At 42.0% G+C, this 22,206-nt stretch overlaps 1 protein-coding gene and 1 pseudogene across 2 annotated transcripts in view; one reads left to right on the forward strand and one right to left on the reverse strand.

Moving 5' to 3' along the window:
• gnao1a (guanine nucleotide binding protein (G protein), alpha activating activity polypeptide O, a) overlaps positions 1 to 22,206 on the reverse strand; it is a 170,244-nt gene that overhangs the window by 72,694 nt on the left and 75,344 nt on the right. The gene's annotated exons all lie outside the window — the stretch shown is intronic.
• Positions 1,786 to 6,601, forward strand: LOC139434045 (LIM domain-containing protein 1 pseudogene; annotated as a pseudogene).

Here is a 22,206-nt window from a genome sequence, read left to right on the forward strand (position 1 = left end):
GGCGTTTCAGAGTGTTTTTGAAGTTTGAATGGAGTATACAATGCATCTTTTTTACCATGTTAGGAAAGTTATATATAACACGTGAACGTTGATCGCCAGGTATAGAGAGTCCTGCGTAACGAGAAATTAGAGCAGTTTAGCGTGGATCTTCAGGTAGTTTAGTCCTGAAGTGGCGTAGGAGCGGTGCAGTTCGTGGGATGTGCGGTGTGAGTCCCACACGGCGAAACCTGGATGATCGATATTTCTGATCGGTCCGCCGTTTATAACTGGGGGTAAAATAAGAGTCCAAGACCAAATAAGCGAAAGTGTCAGCGGACTTTTATCTGTTAAATCCTTGGGAGAGAGCGCTAACGTCACCTACATTGTGACGAGACCGGCTCCCGTTTCCCTTGTCTGTAAAAATTAATTTGAAAGGCTGACGTAAACATAACGTTGATCGCAAGGTAGGCAGAGAGTCCTGCGTGACGACATATGAAGCACGTTATCAAGCCGGACAAAATGTAAGGGGAATAAATCTGTGTGATTTTTACCTAAATAACCTGTATGAGCATTGTCTATGGATATCAGACATTGAGTCAGAAGAGTGAAGCTCATTTGTGCTCTGCTGCTGCCATCTAGTGGCTGAAAGGGGGGGAAGCACGTTAATTAAGTCAGATAAATAAAAGCGAAGTCAATATATTGCGTATATTTAACTAAATGAGCTGTCTGTGGGTTGTCATTGTTGATTAGTACAGACCTTGTTTTATGTTGGTAAATGTCATGATACAAAAGCAAGCTATTCATCACAATTGTATTTTTAGGTTATGAATAAAACAAAAAGTACTAGCTTATGCCCGCTTCGGTTTTCAATGTTCGCCATCACGTTAAAACAGGATTGGTGGCATTTTCAGTTCATTGCTTGCTTCCACACGCCTTCCCCCTCCTTGTCTCTTTCACGACTATAGTTAATGCATTAGAACGATTGTCAATTTGCCGTGTTTCTAGGAACACGGCTGTTCCGGAACGGCCTTTCAAAATAAAAGCCAAAGGCCGCTGTTCGCCAGAGATGCCTTCACAATAAAACAGTAATTACCTTAACAATATATTTAACTTATATTGCGTCTTTAAATATTGATTTTAATTCATTACAGATCTAACCTGCTTGTAACACCACTTTGATCAAAATAATAGGATAAGCAAGTGGTTAAAGGGGGTTTCCTGTCTGGCTCATTTGATTTAGAACTGAAGTAAGGGAGAATAGTGTTTTATGAGTCATTCCTCATGGTTTATAAAGATAAATCATCAGTTTGTCTGGACTTTGATATAGAGATAGGATCATGGTGGAGAAGGAAGACCTTTTTTGGTTTCAAATTAAAAGTAGAGTTTAAGGATGAAGTAAGCAGGACTTCAACTGGCCAAAAGACATTTTAAAGTTTAATATTCTTGGTTAGCAAACAAGACATCTGATTATTATGTCACACATGATAATCTTGTTATAGAAACTAGCTTAAAATATTGGAGAAAATATGTAGATGTTCTTTCGTGGTGTGTGGAATATGTGATGCTGGAAACATTTTCAATGTATAGGAGAACATGTTTTCCTGAAAGAGTTATGTTGGGTAAATATGTAGCAATGGATGAAACAATTTTTAGAGTGAGTTTTTGTAATATCATTTGTAGACATCAATTAGGTTGTTTAGATGGCATTTAACAATTAAGACAGATAGTATGATTACAAAGAGTCAGAGTGGAAAGGGTTGGATTTATTTAACCTCAGTGTGCTAGATTTTTTATAGGTAATGCGTCCCGAGACCTGGACTCCCCCTCTGAGTTAGAAAAGGCTTCGATCCCGACCCTCCAAGCAGACAAAAGACCTAACCCAACAGGAAACTCCTCCTTCTCCATCGAACAGACAGAGAACCAGAGCTGAAACAACAACAACAAGACTGCAGCCAGAACTATCTCCACCTGTGGCATCCAGAACCAGACAGCATGCTGACGGGCAGAAATCTACGCTCATCAGTCCCTCAGACAGGACCATGAAGTTCCAAGCTGAGCACAAGAGCAAAGTGTGGGAGATGAGAGCAGAATCTGCCCCCCATAAAAACAGCAGAGAGACTGTAAAGGAGGGGATAAAATGCAAAGCAGTGCAAGATGGGGCATGCAGAGGTAACTGGGCCAATGGCTGACAGCGGATGAAGTTACAGCTGATGGACTGAAGAGAACACAGAATCAGAGGAGTTGGCATGGTCGATTAGAAGTGAGGAGGCCGGGGTCACGGCTTGAGAAAACCAGAGGAGGAGAAAAGGAAAACGGGAATGAGTGAGTTTACACATAAACACACTTATTCACAAAACGCACATTTAAAGCATAAATACATAAAGACAGAAAGATTTATTAAAATAAAAATAGCAGTAGACTATTAGGGTAAAATGAGAACACACTGAGGGTTCAGAGTACAACCATACTCTTCAATCTTTTCGTCAGGTTAACAAAATATTCTTTGACATTTTTTATTCACGTGTGAATAAAGTAGTGGGATAGTTTTAGGAACCACTCTATAAGACAAATCTTTATCTGTATGGATAATGTTAAAGGGAGAGCTGGTGCCAAGCCAGATATAGTATTCCAATCTAAATAATTGATTTCACCATTGTAGCATAGTTATTACCATGGGAAATATGAAATGACTTCTGTTTTTAAATCCTTGATAAAGGAGGGAGGAATGGTTGCATGTTCGGACATCCAGGGTTCCACACACTGCTAAAGAGTTTAACATTGGTTTTTAGGTGGACCAGAATTGATGACATGTGGTTGTTATACCATTGTTATCGTGAACAAAACATAAATAAGGACATAGTATCTGCTTGAAGATGAATGGATTTCATATCCTAGAGGGGATTAGTTATTGTGAAGACTCCACAAGGTATCTACTAATGTATTGTAAAGAACTTGAATTGACTTGATAAATAAGTGAAGATAAGAAGATGTATGGACCATAAATTAGTCAATTGGTAAATAAAAATAGCGGAAAAGAGGGGAACTATTAAAGGGAAGTGAAAAATCAGTCTAATACACACTGATACAAAAAAAGGGGGGGGGCATGAAGGAAGTATGCACTGGATTTTTTATTCGTGTGTGAATTTGGTAGTGTTTTAATTTGTTACAGTATTGATCAGTTCAAAGGGAGAGTTTTAGTAACAGCTCTATAAGATCAGATACATATTTATTTATATAGGTCATGTTGAAGGGAAAGCTGGTTCTAAACAAAATATAGTATTTCAATTTGAGGTACTGGTTTCATGTTCAGACACCCAGAGTTCCACACACTGTGAAAGAGGGTAACATTGTTCTTTAAGTGCACCAGAATTGAAGATAAATTGATAGAATGAGTTATGGAATAAATAGCAGAGCTTTACAGATCCTAGTAATGTTTTGACACAAGATAGTGAGGTACACATGTTTCTGAAATAGATCTATTAGTCATTTTAATACTAATTAGGTGTAAATGAATTGCAGTAATAGTACAATAAGGAAGTGACATTTTTTTGGCTAGACACTTTTCAGGGAATGTGGGAAACAGCAAGGAGGGGTTGGAGATATCTTGAACATTATAGTTGTAATTGTGAATTAATAAATGATGGTGCTCCATATATACAGATTTGTATAGACGGAGGATGCTGGCCTGTGCTGGAACATCAAAGTCTCTGCAGAGCACAACACATGGCCAAAAAGACTGAGACCAACTGACCGACAGGGTAACTTGGGAAGGCACTGTCAATGACTGACTCTGCGGTGAACCTGACCAAACCTGACTTTACAACCTGACAGTGTGAGTGTGAGTGTGTGTATGTCTGCACCTGATCAGTGCAACTGCATGATTTGAAACGATGACTAATCAAGCATGTTTTGGACTAACACATTATTTTTGTGTGATAATAATGTGTGAAATGAGAGCTTTCCTAACATTGCACAAAAGGGGAAACCGTATCTAATCTGGTTGATGATGTTTCACTCCCACAGGAGGTGGCTGTTTGCAGAATGTGAAACTCAAACTAGGAAATTTGGAATTCTGTTTCTTTTAGGACTGAATGATGGAGAGAAACACTCTCAAGTGTTTACTGGGAAAAATGTTTGGTATTGTCTTATAATCCATTATGACCTGAAGGTTTTCTTCCCATACAGGTTTTTGTTTACACATGAGAGAATGTGTAAAAAAGGGGGAGTGTAAACTTTACAATGTACATTTTTCATTTAGGGACTGAAAGGAACCTGCTGCCCAACTCCATTGTTCAATCTGACCATTGATTGACAGTTTTAGAATTGACCTGCTCCATATTTGGGGATAAGAGGCTGTTTGGTGAATGTTGACATGTCTCTAATATTGATTGAGTTATAGCAGGTAACACAGATAGAGAATCCGTGGCCAAGGGGCTGCCAGAGAGATGTAAGTCCAGAATGGAATACTGGAGAGGCTGACCGGTGAGTAATGTGTCAACTAATGTTTCAACAGGTATTAAAGTAACGGAGGTTTGAAATGTAGAAAGAACATATTTACAGTTAAGCTAAAACATAGTAATGTAATGAGACACAATGTAATTTGGACAACATCATGTAACTAGTCTGGTAAAGAAGTAAAAGCCATAGACTTGATTGTTTAGGTCATTATGGGGATATACATTTCATCTACATTTAGAAAGACATTTGATGACAATTGGTGGGAATTCTGTATTCATTTTTTCAGTGGGATAATATCTAAGCACTGACGGGTAGAAGCAGTATCACCAGGAAGCCATTCACTTTGTTAGTATTGTGATTTTGGTTGTTTTTGAATCCATAAGATTAGTGTGTTTCTTTACCAGAAACATTAACAGTTCAAATCATATTTTTAGATTTTTAATGGGATCTCAGGGATTTCATTTAAAAATAAATACAGATGCTTGTCAGAAATTCAGAGCTATTGAAATATGTTATTTTAATTTACCTAAAGATGTTGGGGTTCTTATTTAGTGGGCACAGTCCAAGATTCTGAAGCAGCACAATTAATTTAGAAAACCTGTGCACACACGTCTGTTGTTTTAAGACACCCCACCAACAGGCTCCAAGTTGCCACGCACTGGTGGGTTAAACAGCCGAGGGCCCCAGAGCCCGGAGCGTAGGCTTGAGGGATTTGTATCAGATTTCTCCACACAGGTTGCGGACGCCGAAAGAGGGACCCGAGACGCAGGAGGCTGACTGTCAACCCCAGGCTCTCCGGCCCCGACCGAGTGACCCAGAGGACATCCCGCGCCGTCCGCCTACAAGGAAAGGGGGACAACTGGTACCACTGTGCGGAGCCAGTGTGCGGCGGGGGAAAACACCTGCGAGGACCCTAGACGACATCAGGACGGATCGGGCTCTCATCATGGAGGTCGACTGGGAGGCATCATCATCGGACCGGAGAAGGAAGATCGGGAGGACATCTATTCAGCATCGACTCGGAAGCCGCCATCAGCAAGCCGGAGGAGAAGGAAGACATCTCGCCGCCGTCAGCGGATCAGAGGGGACAAAGACACGGCAAGCCAGGATGGCACAGGGGACTCCACTCTCCGCTGAAACAGGAGTGTGGGTTAAGTGCAACAAGACGGTGTATGGAGCCAGCCAGGCCTGCCAAGCTATGGGCAGCCTCTACCATGACAGCTGCTTCACCTGCAGCGCCTGTAGTCGAAGGCTGAGAGGGAAGGCGTTCTACTATGACGCAGGAAGGGTTTTCTGTGAAGAGGACTTTCTGTACTCTGGGTTCCAGCAGTCTGCAGACAAGTGCAACGCAGGTGGACATCTAATCATGGACATGCAGGCCCTGGGGAAGTCTTACCGCCCCGGTTGCTTCCGCTGCGTCATCTGCAACGAGAGCCTGGACGGAGTGCCCTTCACTGTGGACACTGAGAATAAAAAGTATGGAGACTCAGCAGACAAGGATGCAGTTTTTTGCAAGTGCCTTGTGTAAATTGCACTCTCTTTTTTAAGAGTGCAAAAGAGGGAATTGTAAAGAAATATTTGTATGTATTCAGGTTAGTAAACTATCAAGATGCTTAAAAAGGGAAAATGATTTGGGTGAGAAAACTGTGAACTGTGTTTGGAGCCTGGGAACATTTGGTTTTGTGAGGACAAAGGAAGAGGGGGAAGGTGTGGAGTTGACATACAGTCATCTCAGATCCCTGTGATAAGGAAGCTGAGCCACTGGGATTGGGGACTTAAGATGTGGGGTGTTGATGATAATTTGGGCAGCCAATCACTGGTCTGGAAGGGAGGCGCAGATAACTCCTCCTTGGGTCAGCGAGGGATATAGACAGAAACCCCGCTGTGTTCGGTCTCTTTCTTCTCTGACTGGCTGGCTGGCTGGCTGGCTGGCTGGCTGGCTGGCTGGCTGGCTCACGTGAGTATCAGGTAAATGTGGGATCCCACAGAACTGTATGTAATTTGTACTGTATTGATTGTACTTGATTGTATTGCATTGTATATTACCATTAAAGTGGATTATTGTTAAACGGTTACTTGTAGGTTCTGGGTTTCCTTCCTGTAAGATAATGGCTCGTGTAGGGACGCGAGGAGATTTGGAAATGCGGCCTAATTAACATTTATATCTCCTAACAATAGACAGCTTTGTTTTGAAGGACCTCCGAATAAATAGGGCATCGATGTCCGGTTGGTCTGCCGGTGAGGAATTGCAGGAATTATTATTTTCACCAGCAAGTTGGCGGGGAAGTAATTTGGTCCGGGAAGTGACGTTGGCACCATCATACTATATTTTTGTAAAACAAACCCTGTTCTTCATGTCTTTTTCTCAAACTGCCTGTGCTGCAGCACCTCTTTTCACCCTCTGTCTGAAACCATAACCAGAGTCTGCTCTGATTGGTCAGCTGGCCAGATCTGTTGTGATTGTTCAACTGCTTAGAGATGTTCCCCCCTCTACCTATCAAACACAATGTGTTGGAACACTCCTCAATAGAGCAGGGAGTGTGCGTTAGTGATGTCACCATGTTACGGAAGTAAACAAAGGAGTCCGATGGAGACTTTTCAGCGAGGGGGAGAGGGTGTGGGAGAGAAACTCCCTCTGGAGGGACCTTTTGGATTTTAGGCTTTACAGACCGTTTACATGCACAAAAAACATTAGAACGCATAACAGGAAAGGGAAAACCCACACGTGAATAATAGGGGCCCTTTAACTATTTCTGATCAATCTGATGCTGTCTGGCACAGATTTACTTCCACAGCCAACTAAGTTCCAAATAAATGGAGAGAGGGGAGGAATGGAGGGAGGAGAGAAAGAAGGACACCAACGAGGATGGTTGAGAGGGGAAGAGGAAGAGACTCCAACCAGCTTTCCTTTAAAAGTCCAGACACGTTGGGGCCAAAACTGTCATTGCCCAACACACAGAGGCAAACAAACCCTTGAGCCTTTCCTCCACTAGTGGATCAATAGAAGCAGCACTTAGGATTGCAGCACAAAAAGAGATGGAGAGGGGAGGGTGGTGAGAGTGAGGCCTGGGAGGAAGAATTAGGAACATTCCAGAATCAGCGGTGAAGTCGGATAGGAATCTTAAAACCCTTGTAGGGCGAAACTGTGGAAAGTAAAAGTCTTGTGTGGGTGTGAAGTGTGAACATGAAAGTGAATATTAGATTTGAAAATCCAACATAATTGTTACACCTTAAACAATGTATCTCCCAAGTCTCTTTCATTCCATCTTTTGAGAGTAGTTTAGATTCTCTATTTTATCTATGCCCACATAAACTTTATTGTACATGGCCAAAAATGTTGTAAACTCATTGCATTCATGCAGATGAGTTCAGCACTGGTCTGTGGCCATTTCTTTTTCATCTTTGTTGCTGCTTAAACAGCCTTTTCAAAACAGAGAGGTGTCTAAACATTGAGTTCCATCACATATTTAAAAAAGGGAAATAAAGTAAAAAATTCTGATCAATTGTGTTGAAACTACAAGATCATTTTCAATCACTAAAATGTCTCTTTCATTCTTTTTTATTTGCCAAAATGGGTTCAGCAACAGATGAAAGCAAATGAATCAGCAGTTGGACATAAGAAGAGATACAAAGAGAGACGGATGCACAATATGTTAAAGGGTAAGAAAGGAATACAGGAAGATAAGGAAGTAGGACAAGTGGACAGGGTGGAAGGATAGATGGATGCTTTTCCATTTCATGTGCACAGGGGAATGGGTTCTGCCTTCACACACAGGGGACACCCCATTTGAGGCTTGATTATTTATGAACAGACAGATGAAGCTTTTTATGAAGTTAATAATTGAAGAAAGATGAATTAGAGTGGGGGAGACAGGGATACAGGGTAGAGACACTTTTTTTGTAATATTATTTACCATAAACCTACTCAAAATGGAGGGCTGGCCTCCTCGCCCTCCCTTCATCTACATTTCCATTAACCTCCTTCTGCTTTTCTTCACGTTTTCCACATGAACAGTGGCCATCTTGATTTTCTATTCGGCACCTTTTTCCCCTCTCTCCCTCCCTCCCAGGTGATATTGTTACCATGGCAACAGTAGACATCAGAATTAATGACTTTGAGGGCTCATTTCTCTTTCAGCTACAGTGAAACCCACACACACACATTGTGTCAGGTTGACGGGACATGACACTGTCCTCATGCTGACTCGACATAACTGCAACATTAGTAGACACATGCAGACACACAACGATCCAGGGATACATTTACTGCTGACACAATAAAGATTCCACTATTAAAACATTATTTCAAATCTCTAATTAAAAGTTGTTCATACTGCTGGCATTACAATCTAACATGGAATGAGGAATTGTATTTGAAACACATTAAGGTTGAGGTTTCAGACCATTTTATTCATAGTAATCAGCAATATAAATGAAATAGGACTATGCAACAGAGGAGGTGCAAACTATTGTTCGCATTAATCAGCAAAGTGTTAGATTTGGGGAGCGTAAAGCAAGCCTTCAGTTGCATCATGACGCCGTCTACCATACCCCAGCGGGATGTTCAGCTGATGGAAATGTTCAAACGTTAGCAGATGTGTCCGAATGTGAGCGCTTTGTTCGTTGAGAGGTGGATAATGGCGCTCTCGAGGTGGACACAAATACAAATCTGTTGACCAAAGACAGGAAAGGAGAAGGGCAACGAGAGAGAGGGAGAGACTCAAGCTGACGGTATATGCTAACCTTCAATTAGCAGCGGTAGTCAGCAGGGCATTAATTAGCCTCTAAATGCCATGGTGGTGAGCAAACATCTGCACACACACACACACACACACACACACACACACACACACACACACACACACACACACACACACACACACACACACACACACACACACACACACACACACACACACACACACACACACACACACACACACACACACACACACACACACACACACACACACACACACACACACACACACACACACACACACACACACACACACACACACACACACACACACACACACACACACACACACACACACACACACACACACACACACACACACACACACACACACACACACACACACACACAATGGGTACAGTCGCCTGCACAGGTACTAGTTCATGTAACAAGTTATTTAATGTCCTTTAAATGTGTGCTGTAGACAATTTGACAGATAATGAAAAAGACAACATTATGTACACTGTAGGGCTTCTGTATTCAGATGCACAGGTGTGGATTGTGTCCACAAACAACTGAAGCTGTGCCACTCTGCTATTTCTGAATGCTCAGCTTTGCCCAGGCACCCTTGATTAATGACATCACAAATTGAGTTTGCTTCACAAGAGCCAGGAAGAAATGTTGCTGAGCGGTGCTTACAAATCTGATTTTAGAGCAATTTCAGTCAGGCTTCATGAAATACCACTGCACCAAGACTGCACACCTCACAGTACTTAAAGATCCCGACATCCCTCGAACATCGTCTTTTTTAGCTCTCTCTGACCTTTGCGCTGCCTTTGAAACCACTGATCATCTGAGGCTGAATCCTAATCAGAGTTTGGGGATCTTTGGTTTATCCTAAATTTGATTTACTCCTTATTAAAAGTCATCTTCAGCAATTCAAGATTGTAATGTATGATGCTGACCTTTGGGGAAGCTCTAGTTCTGCTCATGTTCAATTAAAAAGGTCCCTGCGGTGAGTTTTGGTCGCACATTGATGATACTTCTGGAATCTGTGTGGAATCAGCTTTCATGTGTTTGTACAGATCTGATAAGTAATAAGGTATTTCTACCGTGAGTTCTGTGCTAAGTGGGTTAGCATTTTTTTTCCGAGGCTTGATATTACCCTTGCGTTTCGTTTAGCTAAACATTGTTAATATTGTCTGATAGCTGAGTTTCTTCCCGTTAAGTGGGTATGACACATTCATAGTTTGTTAAATGTTAAGAAGCCCTCAGACGCTGTTTCTTGCAAGATGTTGCGGGGCATGGGGCTTAACTGGTTAAGTCTTGTCTGGGCACATGTTTCACAGTATTAAAAGCTTTCACCCGATCTGGGAACAAACTACCGAAAAACACAAATCAACATCACTGTAAGTTCACTCTGCTCTAACTTTCCTGGCCATGCAGAGCACGATCAACACCAGCAGCAGTCTAACTGATAGCGGCTGGCGACACAAATATTGTCAGCAAGGTCACCGAAATGTCAGTTCTGACTTGCAACAACTCAGACAGAAGAGCCGATGCCTCGGATTGACAGGGCCTCTGTCACGAAAATGCACTTTATTCCTTATATAGGTATGGCCATAGGTCAGATTGTTTGCCATTCCTGTCAACTTCCTTATTTTTGGTTGTCTACTGGTGCAAATGTATCACATTTGATCTGCCACAATCTTTCTTCTAGCACAACATTTTTTATAGGAACATTTACAAGAAAACAAGAGTGTACCGAAGGGTGTTGAAGAAGTCTACAGGACAGTTATTCAATATATAAAAGGTGCTCCAATTGAGATATACAGACACCTCTCCATGCTTACCTCACAACATGCAAATACAGTCACACCACAACAATGGGTAGGTCAATTAATTGCAGGGACCTCTTACCCTTTCAATCCTTAAAACAGACACATACATGGACTCACATAAACAGAAGGTGGCACACAAACAGAGTTACTGCAGCTATTGCTCTCTGGCAAACAGCTGGTTTCTAAATAAGAGGCAGTCATCAAATATAGATTCAAATATCCTTCATAATTTACATCTACAAGGCACAGAGACACACTTCCATTGCTCTGGCTACATGTATGCACTGCATGTGAGTGTGACCTGGGAGATGCGTACGTCACCACTCACCAAGTAGGAAAAGGGGATACATAGAAAATAGAAAAAAGAGGAATAGAAAAGGAAAGACAGAGAAAGATTTAAATAAAATGTGTTCCTTCTCTGTTGTACGACCAAGTGAGGAGTCAGGTTCGATTGTATGCAGAGAGCCAGTTGCTTATTGGTTCATAATTTAGTTGGTTTCATTTTTACCAAACTCATCACATGGTGTCCTGGTGTGGCAGCCAGATTGAACACAGAGGAATTCAACCACAACAATGTCAAAGAATACACAAAACTGCATGAAACACAAAGAGGGAAGATATTATGCATTTCTGTTTCACTAGACAGTTTAGAGCATAATATCTATACGTTCCTTTTCTCCTCTGAGTGTGAGTCTGTGTGTGTTTGCAAACAGACTGTACTGTATACAGAACAGAAGTGTAGGATACTGTTTCTGTGGTCGGACATAGCAATTGATGACATGTGGCTATTTTGCAGAGGCATGGAAATGTGATGACATTAAACGCAGGGTGCTTTATCAACCTGATCCAATCACACACACAGGCATGCAATAGCAGAGTGATGTGCCAATGTGCTAAACCCCCAAGGACCATCTCCAGGGCTCCTTTACTCTATGCTCTTTTTTCTCTTTCCTGTTCTTCAAGTTTTACACCTGAGGGAGAATATTTCATCCTCCCCTCTCTGTCCCCCTCTCGAGGGGCTCAAGCAAATGTGCTGTGTCTCTGAGCACCTGAGATCCCAGTCCCTGAGGAAACTCACACTCATTCCTTGAGATAACTGGACCACAGGACACAAACTGTAAAATGCCAGTTGCATTCATGAGATAGCAAGCCAGTGCTATTGACAACATTACACAATCATTTATTTTGATTAATTGTAGTGCATGCTGTTGTTAATCAGAATCAGAATACCTTTATTAGTCCCCCAGAGGGGAAAAGGGGGCCATTTCAGCTTTGTGGGGGTTTCCCCTGTCCTGGAGTGTGCTATATAGTTTGTTATGCATGTACATGGTCTGCAAAGGCTAAAATCCCTCCAGAGGGAGTTTCTCTCACACACACTCCCCCGGCCCCTGTCTGAAATGCCTCCATTGGACGCCTTTGTTTACTTCAATAACATAATGATGTCACCATGGACATGTTTTGCTTCTATTGGCTAGTGCTTCAACACATTGTACATGATAGACTGAGGGGCGGGACATCTCTGAGTGGTTGACCAATCGGAAACCAAGGTAAAAAGAGGTGCTGCAGCACAATTATGAGAAAAAAAGAGCACTTTTTGAACATCAAATATGTAAACATGTCAGAGAATAAGCACTAACTAAAAATGTGAACCTGAAATTAGCATAATTTAAAGGAAGCCTGCAGATCACCGTGAAAAAAAGAAATGTTTAGGCTTGTTCATCTAACAGTGCAATTTTTTTCCCCTCAGTCCCTCTCTCTTTCATTGTAGAAATATACTGTTGGAGTTTTATTATTCTCGTAAAGTATGGATTTAGAAGTTTATTATCACACTATAACTGGTAGTCATTTGTTTCTTTGCCCCTTACCTTTTTGTAAAAACAAGTCATATTTTCAAACTCCGCTGCTAACAAAATGTCCCCTCTATCATCAATGAATATATTTTCTATAACACCATTGTAATCAAGTTTGTTAACCAACGAAAAAGGTTCCCTCACTGTGGCATCCCTAACCAGTGCTGATGATTGGCATTCCTGGTAGTTTGGGGCAGAAGCAAAGCATCATGGTCCGTTCTTGGCAATGTGCTGTTAAGGCATGGCAGGACAGGTCCATGTGCCTGTCAAATGACGCTGGTAGCCCCAGTCTGGCAAACACAGTGAGGAGGTAAGCGAGACAGAGGCTGTGCAGTTGCTTTTTGTGTGTGTGTGTGTGTGTGTGTGTGTGTGTGTGTGTGTGTGTGTGTGTGTGTGTGTGTGTGTGTGTGTGTGTGTGTGTGTGTGTGTGGTGTGTGTGTGTGTGTGTGTGTGTGTGTGTGTGTGTGTGTGTGTGTGTGTGTGTGTGTGTGTGTGTGTGTGTGTGTGTGTGTGTGTGTGTGTGTGTGTGTGTGTGTGTGTGTGTGTGTGTGTGTGTGTGTGTGTGTATGTAAAGTGCTAAGGGGAGCTTGTTAAGAGCTCTTGCAGATACACAGTGATTTGTGTGGATGCGACTGTGTATTGCCTCCCCTAAAATCCCTTCTCTGAGCCTTTTCTGACGTTATGCACTCTGACGTGTTTTGCAGGTTTGGCTCTATCCAAACAGGACAGTTGGAACGCAGCAACACAAACAGAGAAGACAAGAGGGCAGTGGAGTGAGTGGAGTGGAGCTACTGTAAGTGAAGTCAATAACACACTACGTGGGTTGCAATCACACAGTATGTACCAGCAGCTGTAGTGGAAATGTTTATCTTTCCTTATATGCTTAAACCAAATGCTTCTCAACTCATTGGCTAAAACACCTATACCATTTCCTGAGATGTGCTGTTCTTTCTTATTACTCTAATGAGGGGTTTTATTCCCAAGCGCTTCAAGGCTACAGAGCTGATTTGGCAGACTATGTTGAGACTACTCCTCTTCACACAAAGTCTCACAAGAACTTCCCTATTCTGAGAACCGTTATACTATCTACAGCTCAAGGACAGGTGTCTAATAACAATATGAGACTGTGTGAAGACAGATATTCTGAGCTTCCCGCCCTTTCCTGTATATAAGCTTTGCTATGTTATTACTATTGCGCACACTCCTGCAGACTATCCTATACTCTGTGAGACCTGTGTCTTGAAGCTTCAAATAAATAACCAGAAAGACAACTGCTTGTTTCACCATTTATTTGTTTGATCACCCTGACTTGTGTATCTCCACCGTATTGACAGGGGCTAAGATTTCCATAACAATTGGCGTTGTCGGCAGGATCTCTGCAAGTTCGATTGGGGACACCTACGGACGCTGGTGGTCGCTCCAGGATCCTCGGATTCTCCTCTACCTCGACAGAAACCGTACGGGACGAGAGGACCAGCGCCGGAGTGGAACCGATTGACTTCACGAGATCCAACAAACTCAAAAGGCTTTCAATACTCGGTGAGATGTGCAGTGTCTAAATTGGTTATAGTTAAACGTAATTAAACGCATGACATTTATGAGAGGGACTGCTTGAAAGTAGGATATTTGGGATATCCATCGTAGCCTGGGTTTACGATCAGTAAGCTTTGCTATGTTATTACTATTGCGCACACTCCTGCAGACTATCCTATACTCTGTGAGACATGTGTCTTGAAGCTTCAAATAAATAACCAGAAAGACAACTCTGCTTGTTTCACCATTTATTTGTTTGATCACTCTGACTTGTGTATCTCCACCGTATTGACTGGGTCTAAGATGTCCATAACACAGCCCATGTGTTTGTTCTAAGAACTACTATTACAGAAATAACAGGCATCATTTGGTCATCATTACATCTCAGATTATTTCTTTCCATCACTCTAATCATTCCATTCATCTTCAACAACTCATTCTTTAAGTATATTTTTTATTTACCTTTGTTTAACCTGTTAAGCCCAGGCTCGAAAATGAGATGCCCAGAGCAATTGACTATATCTTCACTTCTAAAAAGGTGTAAATTAATAATATTTTTTCTCAAAGCAATTATACACTTGTGAGTTGGATGTAGAAAAGTCAGAATCAATATAGATGTTTTTATTTTAAAGTAAATTCAGAAAAAAAATTATAGTTTCCGTCCAAAGAAAACCCATTACTTATAGTGAAAACCACCCTTGAATGATGGGATAGTAGACTAAAAGCTTTAGGATTCCAAACTATAACATATAATAAGCACCCTGTATCAAGATTGATGCAAAACAAGTGAAATTTGACCTTTTTAGAGAGGTTTAGAAAAAAAAACACCTCTGGGGTCATTTGGGTGTATTTTCTATATCTCTGGAACCCATTGGTCGATTTTGATGATTGACACAATTTTTTAACCGTTAGAGCCAATAGAATCGAGAGAGAGTTCCTAAATCCACCTACACGTTACCATTGAGGATTGAGAGTGATGTGCACGCAGTTTGCCCAAACTGAAAGCTATGTTAAACTCTGAAAACTGAAAACTAGGCTTATTGCCATACATATGATGATGGATTATCAGTAATCATTTCAAAGGGACACAGAGACATTGGATTAACCTTCAGCAGCGTTTATATAAATAATAATAATAATATATAATATTTTTATAGCGCCTTTCAGGAAACCCAAGGTCGCTTTACAAGTCGGGTAGGGGGGGGGGGGAGTAGGGGAAAAAAGGCAGACAGGTTAAGGGGGTGGGGGGGGAAGTAGCGGAAAAATAAACCTATTAAACTAACTATACAGTGGGGAAAGCCTTGGTAAAAAGGTGCGTTTTGAGGGCTTTTTTGAAAATGTCCAGGGTTGGGGCGCTGCGGATTTCGGGGGGGAGAGAGTTCTAGAGGGTGGGGGATGCCACACTGAAGGCTCTGTCACCAAAAGTCCGCAACCTGGTACGGGGGGTGGAGAGGAGATCCTGTCCAGATGATCTTAGCTTCCGGGATGGAGTGTGGTAGCGGAGAAGGTCAGACAGGTATTGGGGGGCGAGGGCATGGAGGGATTTGTAAGTCAGAAGAAGGAGTTTATAGGTGATACGGTGCTTGACTGGGAGCCAGTGGAGGTGGATCAGGGTGGGGGTGATGTGCTGCCAGGGCTTGGCCGAGTTCTGCACATACTGGAGAATGTCCAGGGCTTTACTGGGAACCCCGAACAGGACTCCGTTGCAGTAATCCAACCGGGAGGAGACTAATGCATGAATGAGGGTCTCGGCCACGGAATCAGAGAGTGATGGTCGTAGACGGGAGATGTTCCTGAGGTGATAGAAGGCAGACTTAGTGACGGATTTGATGTGTGACTGAAATGAGAGAGTGGAGTCAAGGATGACACCCAGGTTACGGACTTCGGGAGACGGGGAGATGGAACAGCCGTCAATGTGGAGGAGGAAATCCCCAACCTTCCAGAGCAGTGCTTTGGGGGCCACAACCATGAGCTCAGTCTTCTTACTGTTGAGTTTGAGTAGATTTGCTGTCATCCAGGTTTTTATGGCATGGAGACAGTTGACCAAAGACTGTGGAGAGAGCTGGGCGAATGGTGAGGTGCTGAGATAAAGCTGAGTGTCGTCAGCGTAGCAGTGGAAATTGAGACCGAATTGACGTATGATCTGGCCAAGGAGGAGCATGTAAATGGTGAAAAGTAGGGGACCAAGCACGGAGCCTTGGGGGACACCATGGTTGACTGGGGCCAAGGGGGAGGATGAGCCGCTGATGCTAACAAACTGAGACCTGGTTGATAGATAGGACTGAAACCATGACAGAGCTGTGCCAGTGCCATCTCCCACTTGTAGAGGCTGTACTGGAGAGGTTTTTTTACCCCGGAGTCGTCGCGGAGAGACGGAGTGGATCTACGCTTCGGGCTTGGCCTGCTTCCACCGGGCGTGTGCTGCTGTACGCAGGAGGATCTTACCACCGCTGGGGCCTGCTTTCCACCTGTCCTGGTTCTGCTGTTGCAGAGGCCTGCTTTCACCTCGGGGATACCACGGAGGGACCGGAGCGCTTCCACGCTGCTGTTTTCGCCTGTCCTTTGCTGCTGTGCTGATTTTGCTCCAGGAACATCGCGGATACTGTGTGCTGGTCTTGGAAAATGGCCCATATCGGGATTCTGCTGTGCCTGTTAACTGTTTTGGACTATGAGAACATCTCTAGTCATTCTGAGAAGACTACTGGATTCAGGTCTGTTCTGCCACCTGCAGTGGGCATCCCCTGCAAAGGTTCGGATGTGTTGCTAAAACAATTACCGGTTGCCTTGTCACAGTCAATCTGCTCGACAAAATATGTTTGTCTTTTTTATTTTCCTGCGATGATGGTTCTTCAGGACTGCTTCTTAAGCTCTAATCACACTCTCGCAGACTTTTCCGGTGTTTCTAAATTAGATGACAATGTATTTGTGTCATTTCAGAGGAAAAGATGCCTGTTTTTTTTGTTGTTATTACTGTCAGGAAATGTAAAACCTAACCCTGGTCCGCCCAGTAGTAATAGTCAGATCGCTACTCCTGCTGATTTTAAAGCTAGGTCTGAGTTGGGTTTCATCCACTTGAATGTGCGCAGTCTGTTAGGTAAACTAGATTTTGTCCGTATCTGGGCAAAATCGACTGACGCTGACGTCATTGTCTTATCAGAAACATGGCTAAACAAGTCTATTTTGGCATCTGACATTGCCTTAAATGGTTTTAATGTGTATCGTACCAACCGGCCTAATAAAGGTGGTGGCGTTGCCATTTATGTTAAGAATAAGTTCAGTGTAACCACATTAGTTTCCAAATCGATCAGTAAGCAATTTGAATTTTTAGCCATACATATAGAAGTGGCAAAGGGTCAACAGGTCATGGTGGTGAGTTGTTACAGACCCCCCTCAGCTGTCAAAGACTCCTTGACTTCACTAGCAAATCTTTTATCACAAATAGACTACAAGGAAATAGTGCTACTTGGAGATTTTAACTGGGACTGGTTAACTGCAGTGTCAGAGGATTTTAAAAACCTTTGTATCTCATTGAATGTTACTCAGATTGTTGACAGTCCTACTCGCCCAAATATTAAGTCCCCTAATAAATCCTCCCTAATTGATCTCATTTGAACTAATGTTCCCCATAAATATTCATCTGTGGGAGTATTTGCAAATGATCTGAGCGATCACTGTGTTGTAGCCACAATTAGGGACACTAAGGTCCAAAAGGTTAAACCTCGCATTATCATCAAGAGAGACAAAAAACATTTTGTTGAACAGGGTTTTGTGCATGATCTGTTTGATTTTGATTGGGGTAAAATCGATCTGTGTGCTGATGTGGAAACCGCATGGTCTTATTTTTATCTTGGTTTTATGGAGATCATTGATAGACATGCACCCCTGCGTAAATTTAGAGTAAAGGGACGAGACAATCCTTGGTTTTCTGCTGAGCTGTCCAGTCTCCTTCATGAGAGAAACAAGGTCTGGAAAACCCTTTCAGTTTTACTCCTTTTACTGTCAATGTTGTTCATGAAGCCTTATCTAAGCTAGATCCTAGGAAACCGGCTGGCCCGGACAACGTAGAGCCTTTCTTTTTAAAGATAGCTGCAGATTTTATTACTTCTCTTTTTAACCTCTCCCTCAGCACAAATACAATTCCAAAAGTATGGAAGTCTGCTTATGTCTTGCCTGTACTGAAAGGAGGGGAGGCAACTATTTTAAATAACTATAGGGCAATCTCTAAATTGTCAGTTCTGGCTAAGGTGCTCGAACGACTTGTGAGTGAACAGGTAAAGGAGTTTTTATGTACAAATGACATCCTGTCTAAGCATCAGTCAGGATTCAGAAAGAAACACAGCACCATCACTGCGAGAATGAAAGTGGTAAATGACATTACTAGTATTTTAGATAATAAGCAGAGTTGTGCAGCTCTGTTTATTGACCTTTCCAAAGCGTTTGACACCGTTGATCATCGCATCTTAAAGCAGAGGCTACTCAGTATTGGCCTATCCAGCCTTGCAGTGGGGTGGTTTGTGAACTACCTCTCTGAAAGGTCCCAATGTGTTCATTTTGATGGACTGTCTTCTGAGTGGTTAAACATTTCTAATGGTGTACCACAAGGTTCTGTTTTAGGACCATTTTTATTCTCCATATATATTAACAGTTTAGGTGATAATGTGGATGAAGCTACTTTACATTTGTATGCGAATGATACTGTAATGTATTGCGCAGGTCCCACCATTAAGGAGGCTGTTGTTAAATTACAGGCTGTTTTTAACACTATTCAGACTCAGCTCTCTGAATTAAAGCTTATTTTAAATGTGGATAAAACCAAGGTAATGCTCTTTTCAAAAGCAAAAAAGACACCAGAGCCTGTTTTTGATATTGTAACTACGCAAGGAACAAAACTTGAAGTTGTTGCCTGTTACAAATACCTTGGTTGGCTTGATGATTGTCTCACTTTTAAACTTCAGGTCACTAATCTGCTTAAAAAGCTGAGGGTTAGGCTAGGTTTCTTCTACAGGAACAAGTCCTGTTTCTCATTTGAAGCCAGGAAAAGGCTAGTCACTGTGACCTTTTTACCTGTGCTGGACTATGGTGATTTGATATATATGAATGCACCTGCCCATTGCCTGGAAAAGTTAGATGCTGCGTATCACAGTGCTCTGAGATTTGTTACCAACTGTAAAGCACTTACTCATCACTGTACCCTGTATGCCAAGGCAGGTCTGCCTTCACTAACTGTACGGAGGCTCAGTCATTGGTACATGTTCATTTATAAAGCCATGTTGGGTAAACTACCTTTTTATATCTGCTCTCTGATCTCTCGACGAATTGAAAGTACGTATTGCCTGAGATCTCATGATGTTGTATTATTAAATGTGCCAAGTGCTAGGACTGTCTTAGGGAAGAAAGCTTTTAGATGTGCAGCTCCACTAAATTGGAACAGTCTGCAAACCTGTTTATAACTGAGCACTTTGGTTCCCCTGCATCATTTTAAAACTCGGCTGGGTGACATGCTGTTTGATACTCATGGTACCTGTCACTGTAAATAGAGTTTTTTTTGTAAACTGTACCCTGTACATTATGTTGTATGTCATCCTTATTGTTGTTCTGTTGTTTTTATGTTACATGTGTAACTAATGTCCTGCAGGTCACCCTTGAAAAAGAGATCTTTTGATCTCAAGGGGCTTTCACCTAGTTAAATAAAGGCTACAAAAAAAAAACAAAAAAAAAACTTGGCATTCCTGAGGCAATTCTCATTTTTCATGGCTTCACTTAAAATAAAAACAACAATAAAGACATATACGTGCTACTCTTGGCCCACAGAGGGCGATGTCTTTCCAGCTCGTCCCTATCTGTGTCTGTCTGTCTCTGTCTGTATCTGTGCGCTCATGGAGCCTCCTGCATCTTCCCCCCCTTCTTCTTGACCCTCTTCTATCCCAGGTGTGAAATCCTCATCTCTCTCATCATCTGAGAGCTCAACATCTGAATCTCCCTCAACTATCTGGTACAGAATATGTCTGCTTCAGTTCCATCTCCTGCAAACAATATTGAGTCATTAAGTCCATGAAGATGGTCCTGACGTCCACTAGAATGGACATATATAAAAGAGCTCTTATTTCAAAACTTGAATAATTTAATTGCTTTCAAAACTAAATTATATAGTTCCTCACATGTTAATAAACAAGAATATATATCATTTTCATGTTAAAAATAACAAGTATTCAACAATATTTGACTTGACTTGTTTTTGGTATGCCAGCCATTTTGGATGAAACGAAAGAGGAACTTCCCAGCATGCCATTTTAACCAATGACATATCACTGGAAAGCCCAGGATGTCCTCTGTACAGTACATCAGAGATTGATAAAGTACCTCAAAAGAGTAAAAGGAGATGCATGTTAACAAAATGTCCACTACAGTGGACATTTGTCAATGGGCTGGGTCCCAGGAGATATGACACTTTGGTTTATCATATTTCAAAGTGTGGACTGCATCTTCAGCCAACATGCTAACATTAGCACACTGACATTGACAATGCGGATGACAGATATGTATAATGTTTATAATCGCCATCATCTCAGTTTAGTGTGTTGAGGATGTACCACATGTATTGGTATTCAGCCCAATCGTGTTTGAGACATTTGACCAACATTTAAAAAACAAATGTCAACCTCAATATTGTGTTGAATGGGATGTTTGGAATCACCGAAGATATTAAAATTCAGTATATAGAAATAATAAAAGGTCTGTGTAAAATGTCATGGAAATGTATCCAGTAATTTGTGCGATATTTTAGACTGGATTAAAGTGATAGACTGACTGACTCTGCTATCCCCTGACACAGAGCTATGGCTAGCAAAATTAGTAATTGGATAATTGTTTAACATCAACATGTATTAAAAAAGGAAATACAATTATTAATGTAAAAGTAGATTACTATGAAAACATAATCAGTTGTTGCCTGTACAAATGTTAATGGTATGATTTCAGATGTTAATATACTCATTTTATTTAGCCTTTTTCTGCACTGTACCTTTACTCTAACAATGTAAATGTCATCGCTGCGACACAAATAAAGGATTTCTGTTTCTGAAGATGACCCACAGGTCACCTAACCTAATATTTTGATGACACAAGCGCTCTTGGGTAAATGTACAAAGCTTGTTTCCTCCTCACTGAGTATCTCTGAGATGCAAGTGAGCCAGGCATCCATTCGTTCTCTAAAACCGCTTAGCCTGTTCAAGGTCGCAGGGGGCTGGAGCCCATCCCAGGGTGGTTTGGTTGCCAGTCCATCACAGGGGCTGGCACACACATTCATACTCACATTCACACCTACAGGCGATATGTAGCAGCCAATTCCCTAAACGTGCTAGTCTCTGGACTGTGGTAGAGCAAGGAGAACATGTCAAATGTACACAGGAGGGTCCCAGCTGGGCCTGGGATTCAAACCAAGAGCTGACAGTGAAACAAGCTACTGAACCAAGCCGTAATGCTTCAGTGCAGCCGGCGGTGGAAAACTGTCACCGCACTGGGCAGCCTCCAGTATCCAAGGAAACCTGAGTAGTTGTAGACAGGAGATCTCTTCTATGAATACTGAAACAACTGTTTGTACATCTACATTAAAATCATAGAAGATGCACTGCAATAACCTAAAACATCCATAAAACAAAAGACACACTCCCCAAATCTCAGGTATGGGATCATGGTTTTCTGTTGCTAAGATACAGTTCACATCTCTCTTTTATAAAAGGCGGACTTCTCCCTTTCTGGTTTACTATATTTATCCCTCTCCCTGCATACACTCCCATGATCAGCACACACACATCCACACACAGCTGGCCTTACATCCACACAGTTT

This window comes from Pseudochaenichthys georgianus, chromosome 6 (assembly GCF_902827115.2).
Source record: "Pseudochaenichthys georgianus chromosome 6, fPseGeo1.2, whole genome shotgun sequence".
In the NCBI taxonomy this organism is placed as follows: Eukaryota; Metazoa; Chordata; class Actinopteri; order Perciformes; family Channichthyidae; genus Pseudochaenichthys; species Pseudochaenichthys georgianus.